Source organism: Nerophis ophidion, unplaced genomic scaffold (genome assembly GCF_033978795.1).
Source record: "Nerophis ophidion isolate RoL-2023_Sa unplaced genomic scaffold, RoL_Noph_v1.0 HiC_scaffold_227, whole genome shotgun sequence".
Classification (NCBI taxonomy): Eukaryota; Metazoa; Chordata; class Actinopteri; order Syngnathiformes; family Syngnathidae; genus Nerophis; species Nerophis ophidion.
Window position 1 is genome coordinate 51,678 of NW_026907149.1, and position 14,478 is coordinate 66,155.

Consider the following 14,478-nt stretch of genomic DNA (forward strand, 5'->3'; position numbering starts at 1 on the left):
TCACTTTCAACACTTAAGTCTTGAGACCAACTTCAAACCCATTCATCGATTTTTTTTAAATAATTATTTATCTTTTGGGGGGTTGGGGGGTTTTGTGCCCTTTTTTTCACATAATTTTTTTTTTTTTTTTTCATGTTTTAAAACCCTTTTTTGTCGGAGAACATCCTGATTTTAAAAAAAAACAAGACTAAAATTCTTTGTGATCAGAAAGAGTAAAATAAGTCAAACATTATTTTATTTTGTTATTTTCACTTTCAACACTTAAGTCTCGAGACCAACTTTAGATTTTTTTTTTTATGATTATTTATATATTTTTTGTTTTATTATTTAATTTTTTCATGGCAAACACATGAAATATGCAATATTTCCCTCAAAAAATATTTTAAAGAGGAATATTTATTGTAAGATAATTGGAGCCTTGACTAGGTCCATAATTCATTACAACATTGATTTTGATTCATTATCATTTTTTGAGCAATGACAGTTTTAAAGAAAATCATACTAAGTATTAATTAATTTTTTTTCACTTTCAACACTTAAGTCTTGAGACCAAAATTAGATTTATCTATCGATTATTTTAAATTTCCATTCATGGTTGTTTTTTTTGTTAATTTATGCATTTTTTGTCAATTATTGGTCAATAATTCATAACAACATTGATTTTATTCCAATATTAACTTTTAAGCAATGACAGTTTAAAAAAAAAAACACCACTAAAATTTTTAGGGTTTTGGGTCCCCCTCATAAAAGTATTACAAATAAGTCATACATTATTTTATTTTTTATTTATTTTTTCACTTTCAACACTTAAGTCTTGAGACCAACTTTAAATCCATCTATTGATTTTTTTTTTTTTATCAATATTGATCTTTTTTGGGTGGGTTTTTGTGCCCTTTTTTTTCACTTTTTTTTTTTTTTTTTTCATGTTTTAAAACCCTTTTTTGTTGGAGAACATCCTGATTTAAAAAAAAAAAACAAGACTAAAATTCTTAGTGATCCAGAAAGAGTAAAATAAGTCAGACATTATTTTATTTTGTTATTTTCACTTTCAACACTTAAGTCTTGAGACCAACTTCAGATTTTTTTTTTAATGATTATTTATATATTTTTTGTTTTATTATTTAATTTTTTCATGGCAAATGCATGAAATATGCAATATTTCCCCCCAAAAAATATTTTAAAGTGGAATATTTATTGTAAGATAATTTGAGCCTTGACTGGGTCAATAATTCATAACAACATTGATTTTGATTCATTATTATTTTTTGAGCAATGACAGTTTTTAAAAAAATTATACTAAGTATTAATTATTTTTTTTTCACTTTCAACAGTTAAGTCTTAAGACCAAAATTATATTTATCTATCGATTATTTTAAATTACCGTTCATGTTTTTTTTGTTGTTTATTTATGCCTTTTTTGTCAATTTTAGATCAATAATTCATAACAACATTGATTTTATTCCAATATTAACTTTTGAGCAAAGACTGTTTAAAAAAAAAAAAAAACACCACTAAAATTCTTAGGGCTTTAGGTCCCCCTCATAAAAGTATTACAAATAAGTCATACATTATTTTATTTTTTTTTTTTTTCACTTTCAACACTTAAGTCTTGAGACCAACTTTAAATCCATCCATCGATTTTTTTTAAATGATTATTTATCTTTTTCTTTTTTTTTTTTCATGTTTTAAAACCCTTTTTTGTTGGAGAACATCCTGATTTAAAAAAACAAGACTAAAATTCTTAGTGATCCAAAAGGGTCAAATAAGTCAAACATTATTTTATTTTGTTATTTTCACTGTCTATCTGTGGTGGCCCTGCGATGAGGTGGCGAGTTGTCCAGGGTGTACCCTGCCTTCCGCCCGATTGTAGCTGAAATAGGCGCCAGCGCCCCCCGCGACCCCGAAAGGGAATAAGCGGTAGAAAATAGAAGGATGGATGGATTTTCACTTTCAACACTTAAGTCTTGAGACTAACTTTAGATCCATCCATCGATTTTTTTTTTTTAATGATTATGTATATATTTTTTTGTTTTATTATTTAATTTTTTCATGGCAAACGCATGAAATATGCAATATTTCCCCCAAAAAATATTTTAAAGTGGAATATTTATTGTAAGATAATTGGAGCCTTGACTAGGTCAATAATTCATTACAACATTGATTTTGATTCATTATTATAGTTTGAGCAATGACAGTTTAAAAAAAATTCAACTAAAATATATATATATATATATATATATATATATATATATATATATATACATATATATATATATATATATATATATATATATATATATATATACACACACACACATATATATATAAAGATGTATGACTTGTTTTTATTTTTTTTATAATTTAATAAAAATAAAAATAAGTAATACATTTTTTTATTATCCTTATTATTTTCAAACTTAAATCTCTAGATCATCTTCGTTGATTATACGTTTTTAATATTTATTTTTAAATGCTTATTTTTGTTTTTGTTTTATGCCTTCTTTTGTCAAAGAAAACATTTTTTAATGGCAAAACACACAAAAATATGTAAAATTTTTCCCCAAAAATATTTAAAAGTGGAATATCTGATGTGAATGATTAAAACCTTGAATAAGTCAACAGTTTATAACAACATTTATTCACTTTTATCTGTAGATGAACAGCTTTGTGTTATTAAAGTCAACATTGCAACTTTTTCTCATTACATTTCACCTTTTTATGTCATGTCATGTTTTTTATCGTTTAATATCATCGTCCAATGTGCTATTTAAAAACCAAATGGCGCCCGGGGCCGCAGCTTGGACACCATTATGAGCGACCACCTCCACTAGAGGGCGCTGCACCGCCAGGTATGTTTTGTTATTCTCCTTTTAAAATCTTATTTACTTGCCTTTTCTTTCAGTCACTATTATGCAAATGTGCTTTAAAATGCATTACTGGCTTAGACCTTGTTTTCAAAAATCTTTGTAAAGGTGCGCACGCACACACGCGCACACACACACGCGCAAATTGATGCAGCACAGCAGAGTCGATGCTTAAAAAAAAATGTTTTTTTTAACAAATGCGCACCTCCGTGGAATATTAAGGCTACCGCATACATTTGCCGCTCCTAATGCGTGAATGGACCGCGCAACAACGTCCCTGTGTGGTTATTGTGAGGCACACACACACACACACACACACACACACACACACACACACACACACACACACACACACCTATATATGTATATGAGAAAGAGAGAGCGAGAGATCAAAGATTCACGTTTGTAGGCTGATATGACGTCATGCATGTAATTACATCATATGTATGATGTAATTAGATAGATATATGATGATCCTTTTAATGCCATATTCAGAAATAAATAAAAATTCCCATAGTCTAGGCTAATATTATTTTTTTTACACGTAAACATATTTTCCACGCACGCGTGTATTCTTTTTAAGTCTTAATTTAAGTGGCGGCGAAAAAAAAAAAAAAGCGGACTCCAGAAAAGCAGCTGAGAATGTCTTTGTTGCGGCTTTGGCGTCATCTAGTGGCCATTTTTAGTCATTACACCAGTGAACAGCATTTAAAATAAAATGTAAACAGGAGTAAATTAGTATTATTACATTCATTACAATATGTTTAATGTTGACCCCGAGGGGTCCATCACATCGCAATATAACAAATTAAATTATTAATGTCATTGCATGAGCAAATTAGAAAAATTTGCATTTTTCCATGTTATAAAAATAGGTTTAAAAAGTCTATATGGGCAGTCACCGTTTAAAGATATAATAACTGTTGTCTAATACTGCTCTCTAGTGGCCAATTTGAATCATTGCGCCTAAAATCACCAGTTTAGTGAATTGTTTGCGCAGTTTATAAAAAACATAAATAAATTATTATTAATGTCATTGCGTGAGTAAATTACAACAATGTGCATTTTTTTCGCCCGTATTATAAAAATAGGTTTGAAAGTGTATCTCTCGTATAGAGGATATTTGATTAACATTTTTACGGTAGGTCTTTAAAAACAGAAACAATATAATTTTTACTTAAAGGATCTTTGACTAACATTTTTGCTTGAGGTCCTTAAAAAGGGTAAAATGATCCTGTCGTGTAGAGAGGATCTTTGACTAACATTATTCCTGTCGGTCTTGAAAAACGGCAAATATATATATATTATTCTTTGACTAACATTTTTGCTGGAGGTCCCGAAAAACATCAAATAGATTCTGTCATATAGAGGATCTTTGACTAAGGACATTTTTGCTGTAGGTCTTTAAAAACAGCAAAATGATCCTGTCATGTTGAGGATCTTTGACTAGCATTTTTGCTTGAGGTCCTTAAAAACGGTAAAAGGATCCTGTCGTATAGAGATGATCTTTGACTAACACTATTGCCGTATGTTTTTAAAAACGGCAAATATATAATTTTTATATAAATGATCTTTGACTAACATTTTTGCTGGAGGTCCCGAAAAACAGCAAATAGATTCTGTCATATAGAGGATCTTTGACTAAGGACATTTTTGCTGGAGGTCTTTAAAAACAGCAAAATGATCCTGTCATGTAGAGGATCTTTGACTAACATTTTTGCTTGAGGTCCATAAAAACAGTAAAATGATCCTGTCGTGTAGAGAGGATCTTTGACTAATGATATTTTTGCTGTAGGTCTTTAAAAACAGCAAAATGATCCTGTCATGTAGAGGATCTTTGACTAACATTTTTGTTTGAGGTCCTTAAAAACAGTAAAATGATCCTGTCGTGTAGAGAGGATCTTTGACTAACATTATTTCTGTCGGTCTTTAAAAACGGCAAATATATTATTTTTATATAAATGATCTTTGACTAACATTTTTGCTAAAGGTCCTGAAAAACAGCAAATATATTCTGTTATATAGAGGATCTTTGACAAATGATATTTTTGCTGTAGGTCTTTAAAAACAGCAAAATGATCCTGTCACGTAGAGGATCTTTGACTCACATTTTTGTTTCAGGTCCTTAAAAACAGTAAAATTATCCTATCGTATAGAGAGGATCTTTGACTGACACTATTGCCGTATGTTTTTAAAAACGGCAAATATATCATTTTTATATAAATGATCTTTGACTAACATTTTTGCTGGAGGTCCCGAAAAACAGCAAATAGATTCTGTCATATACAGGATCTTTGACTAATGACATTTTTTGCTGTAGGTCTTTAAAAACAGCAAAATGACCCTGTCATGTAGAGGATCTTTGACTAACATTTTTGCTTGAGGTCCTGAAAACCAGTAAATAGATCCTGTCATATAGAGGATCTTTGACCTTTAGGTCTTTAATAACAGCAAAATGATCCTGAGATAGAGAAGATCTTTGACTAACATTTTTGCCGCATGTCTTTAAAAAGAGCAAATATAAATTTTTTTATTCAAAGGATCTTTGACTAACATTTTTGCTTGAGGTCCTGAAAAACAGCAAGTAGATCCTGTCAAATAGGGGATCTTTGAATAACATTTTTGTACAGGTCCTTAAAAACAGCAAAAGGATCCTGTCATACAGAGGATCTTTGACTAACAATTGTTGCTGTATGTCTTTAAAAAGACCAAATATATATTTTTTAAATTAAAGGATCTTTAACTAAAATGTTTGCTTAATGTTCTTAAAAACAGCAATGGGGTGATGTCATATAGAGGATCTTTGAATAGCTTTTTTGTAGTATGACCTAAAAACATAATTTTTCCTGTCATATAGAGGATCTTTGACTAACATGTTTGCTGTATGTCTTTAAAAATAGCAAATATATGGTTCTTATTTGAAAGATCTTTGCTTAAGGTCCCTTAAAAACAGCAAAATCATCCTGTCATATAGATGATCTTTGACTAACATTTTTGCTGTATGTCTTTAAAAAGAGCAAATATATAATTTTTATTTAAAGGATCTTTGATTAACATGTTTGCTGTAGGTCTTTAAAAACAGCAAAGGGATCATGTCATATAGAGAATCTTTGACTAACGTTTTTGCTTGAGGACCTGAAAAAACAGCAAAAGTATCCTGATATATAAAATATCTTTGACCAACATTTTTACTGTTGGTCCTTAAAAACAGCAAAAGGATCCTGTTATATATATGATCTTTGACTAACATTTTTGCTGTTTGTCTTTAAAAACAGCAAATATATCATTTTTATTTAAAGGATCTTAGACTAACATTTTTGCTTGAGGTTCTTAAAAACAGCAAAGGGATCATGTCATATAGAGGATCTTTGACTAAAATCTTTGCTGTAGGTCCTTAAAAACAGCAACATGATCTTGTCATATAGAGGATCTTTGTCCAACATTTTTGCTGTAGGTCTTTAAAAATGGCAAATATATATTTTTTATATAAATGATCTTTGACTAACATTTTTGCTTGAGGTTCCTTAAAAACAGCAAACTGATCTTGTCATAGAGAGGATTTTTGACTAACATGTTTGCTGTTGGTCCTTAAAAACAGCAAACAGCAAAGGTATCATGTCATATAGAGGATCTTTGACTAACATTTTTACTATAGGTCCTTAAAAACAGCAAAATGATCCTGTTATATAGAGGATCTTTGACTAACATTTTTGCTGTATGTCTTTAAAAAGACCAAATGTATAACTTTTATTTAAAGGTTATTGGACTAACATTTTTGCTGTAGGTCCTTAAAAACAGCAACATGATCTTGTCATATAGAGGATCTTTGTCTAACATTTTTGCTGTAGGTCTTTAAAAACGGCAAACATATATATTTTTTGTATAAATGATCTTTGACTAACATTTTTGCTTGAGGTCCTTTAAAAACAGCAAACTGATCCTGTCATATAGAGGATCTTTGACTAACATGTTTTCTGTTGGTCCTTAAAAACAGCAAAGGTATCATGTCATATAGAGGATCTTTAAATAACATTTTTGCTTGAGGTCCTTAAAAACGGCAAAAGGATCATGTTATATAGAGAATCTTTGACTAACATTTTTGCTGTATGTCTTTAAAAAGAGCAAATATATAATTTTTAATCAAAGGATCTTTGACTAACATTTTTGCTTGAGGTTCTTAAAAACAGCAAAGGGATCATGTCATATGGAGGATCTTTGACTAACATTTTTGCTGTATGTCTTCAAAAACAGCAAATATGGAATTCTTATTTAAAGGATCTTTGTCCAACATTTTTGCTTAAGGTCCCTTAAAAACAGCAACATGATCCTGTCATATAGAGGATCTTTGACTAACATTTTTGCTGTTTGTCTTTAAAAAGAGCAAATATATAATTTTTATTTAAAGGATCTTTGACTAACATTTTTGCTCGAGGTTCTTAAAAACAGCAAAGGGATCATGTCATATGGAGGATCTTTGACTAACATTTTTGCTGTATGTCTTCAAAAACAGCAAATATGTAATTCTTATTTAAAGGATCTTTGACTAACATTTTTGCTTGAGGTCCTTAAAAACAGCAAAGAGATCCTGTCATAAAGAGGATCTTTGACTAACATTTTCTTTGAGGTCCTTAAAAACAGCAAAATGATCCTGTCATATAGTGGATCTTTGACTAACATTTTTCCTGTAGGCCTTTGAAAAAAGCAAATATATAGTTTTTATTTAAAGGATCTCTGACTAACATTTTTGCTTGTGGTCCCTTAAAAAGTATATTCTTAAATCAAACATCAATTATTGATCAATTATTCTTGAATTACAAAAACAACTAATTATTGATCAATTATTATTTATATTTCCTAATGATAGGTACAAAAAATTGTGGGGATTGGAAACTGATTATTATAATTTCCCATCAAGTGCTGCCATCTAGTGTTTCTTTTTAGTCATCACAGGGACACGTAATATGTCACCATTAGTGACATCTAGCGGTCAATGTTAATAATCGCGCCTTTAAAATACTCTCATCAAATTGCTTATATTTTTAAATCAAACATAGATTATTAGTTATTTATTTTTAAATCACAAATACCATATCAACATTTTAATGATTATTTAGATTTTTAGACTTATAGTAAAACAGAAATGAAGGTACGATAGTGTCTATTATTATCATTTTGGTCAGTTAGTGACATCTAGCGGTCAATATTAATTATCGCAGCCTTTAAATTACGCTTATCAAATTGCTCATATTTTTATTATCAAACTGCTTATGTTTTTATATAAAACATTAATTATTGATAAATCATTCTTAAATTACAACAACATTTTTTAACTAATGGATTATTGAATATATTTTTTTCTAATGACAGGTGGGCAACAAGAGTGTATAATTTTAATTTTCACCAGTTAGTGACATATAGCGGTCAATATTAATAATCATAGTGTTCAAAATTATTTGATCAAACTTCTTCTTCTTCTTTTTTAAACATTAATTATTAATACAATATTGCTGGATTTAAAACGTTTTTTTTTTTAAATCAATTGATTAATGATATATATTTTTTTTTAATTCAAGAAAAAATTTGGTAGACATAAGGCAATTTTAGTTTATAATTATAGTTTTCCTTATTTAGTAGCTAATTTTAATAATCGCCGCTTTTAAATTGCTTTTATCAAACTGCTTATATTTTTATATAAAACATTAATTATTGATAAATCATTCTTAAATTACAACATTTTTTTTTACTGATGGATTATTGAATATATTTTTTTCTAATGACAGGTGGGCAACAACAGTGTATAATTGTAATTTTCGCCAGTTAGTGACATATAGTGGTCAATATTAATAATCAAAGTGTTTAAAATTATTTGATCAAACTGCTTCTTCTTCTTTTTTAAACATTAATTATTAAGACAATATTGCTGACTTTAAAACGTTTTTTTTTGTTGTTTTTTTAAATCAATTGATTAATGATACTCATATATTTTTTTTTTTTAGTTTATAATTATAGTTTTCGTCATTTAGCAGTTAATTTTGATAATTGCCGCTTTTAAATTGCTCTTATCAAACTGCTTATGTTTTTATATAAAACATTAATTATTGATCAATCATTCTTAAATTACAACAACATTTTTTTTACTAATGGATTATTGAAAATATTTTTTTCTAATGACAGGTGGCCAACAACAGTGTATAATTTTAATTTTCGCCAGTTAGTGACATATAGCGGTCAATATTAATAATCATAGTGTTCAAAATTGTTTGATCAAACTGCTTCTTCTTCTTTTTTAAACATTAATTATTAAGACAATATTGCTGACTTTAAAACGTTTTTTTTTTGTTTTTTTTAAATCAATTGATTAATGATACTCATATATATATATTTTTTAGTTTATAATTATAGTTTTCGTCATTTAGCAGTTAATTTTAATAATCGCAGCCTTTAAATTGCTTTTATCAAACTGCTTATATTTTTATATAAAACATTAACTATTAATAAATCATTTTTTAAATTACAACAACATTTTTTTTACTAATGGATTATTGAATATATTTTTTTCTAATGACAGGTGGGCAACAACAGTGTATAATTTTAATTTTCGCCAGTTAGTGACATATAGCGGTCAATATTAATAATCATAGTGTTCAAAATTGTTTGATCAAACTGCTTCTTCTTCTTTTTTTAAACATTAATTATTAAGACAATATTGCTGAATTTTTTTAAAATCAATTGATTAATTATATTTATATATATTACTTTTTAATTCAAGAAAAAAAATTGGTGGACATAAGGCAATTTTAGTTTATAATTATAGTTTTCCTTATTTAGCAGTTAATTTTAATAATCGCCGCTTTTAAATTGCTTTTATCAAACTGCTTATGTTTTCATATAAAACATTAATTATTGATATATTATTCTTAAATTACGAAATCAATTATTATTTATTGACAAAAATTGTATTTATATTTTTCTAATAATAGGTTCAAAAAATTGGGGGGATTGAGAAATTATTATTATAATTTCCCTTCAAATGCTGCCATCTAGCGGGGGTTTTCTGTCATCACAGGCACATTTAACTATGTCACCATTGAAATGCTTGGAAATAAAACAGAATATTTATATATTATTATATATTATAATAATAATAATATATATTATTATTTTATTATATGAATAATATATAGAATAATATATGAATATACATATATATATTTGTAGTATATCAGTCAATTAGAAAACGAAAGGTTTCATAACAATCATGATATTTATTACATTAAGACACGTCATTTCTTCATCGAGGCACTTGACAAAAGCTGTGGAATGTTAAACAACAAACATTTTCCCAACATTGACATTTTTAGAATCTGTAAACATCCTCTTTGAGCACCGTAACACAGCTACTGTACCAAAACAGCCAAGTACAAAATTTGTTCTGTAAGCCTGCTTAAAAAAAAAAAAAAAAAAAAACGACACACGCTTTTCATCAAATTGCAACAATAGCGCACTAAAATAGTGTCCAACGGTGTGAGTCCTCTTTGGCTAATAAGCCCCTCGTTAAATAAGTACAATGTGTTTACTGACGTGGGCGTAAGGCAAACATAAACGAATAAGGCAGAGACAGCTTGTACAAAAAGCCAAAAAACGGTGAAGTTGTCACGTGGTGTAAATGATAAAAAAAAACAGAATATTTGCTAATGTTTTTTTAACTCATATTCAATTGAATAGACTTTAAAGACAATATATTTAACGTTCCAACTGGAAACTGTTATTTTTTTTGGTGCAAATATTAACTCATTTGGAGTTTGACGCCTGCAACATAATTATAATAATAATAATAATAATAGATTTTATTTAAAAAAAAAAAAAGCACTTTACCTTGAGCAAACAACCTCAAAGTGCCACAGTGTAAAAAAAAATAGTAATAATAATAAAAAAGATAATACAAATAGATAAAATATAACACTAGAACCAGCCCAATAGTTAGAATCAGCATGCATGTCTATCAAAAGGCTTTTTTAAGAAAATGGGTTTTTAAGCATTTTTTAAAAGCATCCACAGTCTGAGGTGCCCTCAGGTGGTCAGGGAGAGCGTTCCACAGACTGGGAGCAGCGGAGCAGAAACCCCGGTCTCCCGTTATTCGTAGCTTTGTCCGTGGAGTTTAGCCTGTTTGGAGCGGATGTGTCGTGTGAAGGATGTGAATTGTGAATTATATTTATATAGCGCTTTTCTCGAGTGACTCAAAGCGCTTTACATAGTGACACCCAATATCTAAGGTACATTTAAACGAGTGTGGGTGGCACTGGGAGCAGGTGGGTAAAGTGTCTTGCCCAAGGACACAACGGCAGTGACTAGGATGGCGGAAGCGGGAATCGAACCTGCAACCCTCAAGTTGCTGACACGGCCACTCTACCAATATATTTAACGTTCCAACTGGAAAACGTTGTTATTTTTTGCAAATATTAGCTCATTTGGAGTTTGACGCCTGCAACATAATTATAATAATAATATATTTTATTTAAAAAAAAAAAAAAAAAGCACTTTACGTTGAGCAAACAACCTCAAAGTGCCACAGTGTAAAAAAAATAGAAATAATAATAATAAAAAAGATAATAAAAATAAATAAAATATAAAACTAGAACCAGCCCAATAGCTAGAACCAGCATGCATGTATATCAAAAGGCTTTTTTAAGAAAATGGATTTTTAAGCCTTTTTTAAAAGCATCCACAGTCTGAGGTACCCTCAGGTGGTCAGGGAGAGCGTTCCACAGACTGGGAGCAGCGGAGCAGAAACCCCGGTCTCCCGTTATTCGTAGCTTTGTCCGTGGAGGTTAGCCTGTTTGGAGCGGATGTGTCGTGTGAAGGATGTGAATTGTGAATTATATTTATATAGCGCTTTTCTCGAGTGACTCAAAGCGCTTTACATAGTGACACCCAATATCTAAGGTACATTTAAACGAGTGTGGGTGGCACTGGGAGCAGGTGGGTAAAGTGTCTTGCCCAAGGACACAACGGCAGTGACTAGGATGGCGGAAGCGGGAATCGAACCTGCAACCCTCAAGTTGCTGACACGGCCACTCTACCAATATATTTAACGTTCCAACTGGAAAACGTTGTTATTTTTTGCAAATATTAGCTCATTTGGAGTTTGACGCCTGCAACATAATTATAATAATAATATATTTTATTTAAAAAAAAAAAAAAAAAGCACTTTACGTTGAGCAAACAACCTCAAAGTGCCACAGTGTAAAAAAAATAGAAATAATAATAATAAAAAAGATAATAAAAATAAATAAAATATAAAACTAGAACCAGCCCAATAGCTAGAACCAGCATGCATGTATATCAAAAGGCTTTTTTAAGAAAATGGATTTTTAAGCCTTTTTTAAAAGCATCCACAGTCTGAGGTACCCTCAGGTGGTCAGGGAGAGCGTTCCACAGACTGGGAGCAGCGGAGCAGAAACCCCGGTCTCCCGTTATTCGTAGCTTTGTCCGTGGAGGTTAGCCTGTTTGGAGCGGAGGTGTCGTGTAAAGGATGTGAATTGTGAATTATATTTATATAGCGCTTTTCTCAAGTGACTCAAAGCGCTTTACATAGTGACACCCAATATCTAAGGTGCATTTAAACCAGTGTGGGTGGCACTGGGAGCAGGTGGGTAAAGTGTCTTGCCCGAGGACACAACGGCAGTAACTAGGATGGCACAAGCGGGAATCGAACCTGCAACCCTCAAGTTGCTGACACGGCCACTCTACCAAACGAGCTGTACCGCCCAAAGGATTTGGGGGTGAGCAGTTCTTTGAGGTAGAAGGGGTTATTTCCATGTTTCAAAAAAAGCTGGCACAAGCGGCAAAAAGACTGAGAGAGTTGAGGAGTGCTCGTCAAACGCTTATTTGGAACATGCCACAGGTGAACGGGCTAATTGGGAACAGGTGGGTGCCATGATTGGGTATAAAAAGCAGCTTCCATTAACTTCTAAGTCATTCATAAAGAAGAACGGGGCGAGGGTCGCCGCTTTGTCAACAAGTGCTTGAGCAAATTGTTTAAGAACAACATTTCTCAACAAGCTTTTGCGAGGAATTTAGGGATTTCAACATCTACGGTCCGTAATATCGTCAAAAGGTTCGGAGAATCTGGAGAAATCCCTGCACGTAAGCGACGATATTACGGACCTTCTGTCCCTCAGGCGGTACTGCATTAAAAAAAGCGACATCGGTGTGTAAAGGATATCACCACATGGCCTCTGGAACGCTTCAGAAAACCACCGTCAGTCACCACAACTTGTCGCTACATCTTTAAGTGCAAGTTAAAACTGTACTACGCAAAAACCAAAGCCATTTATCAACAACACCCAGAAACGCCTGAGCTCATATAAGATGGAAAGTGGAAAAGTGTTCTGTGGTCTGACGAGTCCACATTTCAAATTGTTTTTTTTGGAAACTGGACGTCAAAGAGGAAAAGAACCATCAGGATTGTTCGAGGCGCAAAGGTGAAAAGCCAGCATCTGTGGTGGTATGGGGGGTGTATTAGTGCCCAAGGCATGGGTAACTTACACATCTATGAAGGCACTATTAATGCTGAAAGGTACATTCAGGTTTTGGAGCAACAAAAGTTGCCATCCAAGCAACGTTATCATGGACGCCCCTGCTTATTTCAGCAAGACATGTTACAACAGCGCGGCTTTGTAGTAAAAGAGTGCGGGTACTAGACCGGCCTGCCTGTAGTCCAGACCTGTCTCCTATAAAAAAATGTGTGGCGCATTATGAAGCCTAAAATACCACAACTGAGACCCCACTGTTGAACAACTTAAGCTGAACATCAAGCAAGAAAGGGAAAGAATTCCGGCTGAAAAGCTTCAAAAATGTGTCTCCTCAGTTCCCAAAGAGTGTTGTTAAAAGGAAAGGCCATGTAACACAGTGGTAAAAATGCCCCCCTTGACAACTTTGTTGCAATGTGTTGCTGCCATTCAATTCGAAGTTCATGATTATTTGCAATAAAAAATAAGTTTCTCAGTGTGAACGTTAAATATCTTGTCTTTGCAGTTTATTCAATTGAATTGAAGTTGAAAAGGATTTGCAATTTTTTGTATTCTCTTTTTATTTAGCATTTACACAACGTGCCGACCACCAGTTTGGGGTTTTGTATTATTATGGTTCGTCGTAAAGCTGCAGGAGAGCTACTTGGGAACGCTACGAGTCACTTGGAAAAAGCGCGTCCGAAATGTCCAAAGTGCGGCATTTGGTAAAACAAATCCATGAGTTATTCATGAGATATTTTATTTTATTTTATATGACCAAGCTAACCAACACTTGGTTAGCTTAGCATATCCTCCTGTTTAGGGCTTTTTTTATTATTAGTTTTTACACACTATTTTGGTCCTTAGTAGGTGTGCAAAAAAAATCGACTCGCATCCGACTCGCGATTCTTATTCATCCCGATTTGAGTCATGACTTTGAAAAATCGATTAAAAAAAAAATAAAATAAAAAAATTAGGATGCCACCCGAACGCCTCCCGAGGGAGGTGTTTAGGGCACGTCCAACCGGTAGGAGGCCACGGGGAAGACCCAGGACACGTTGGGAAGACTATGTCTCCCTGCTGGTCTGGGAACGCCTCGGGAT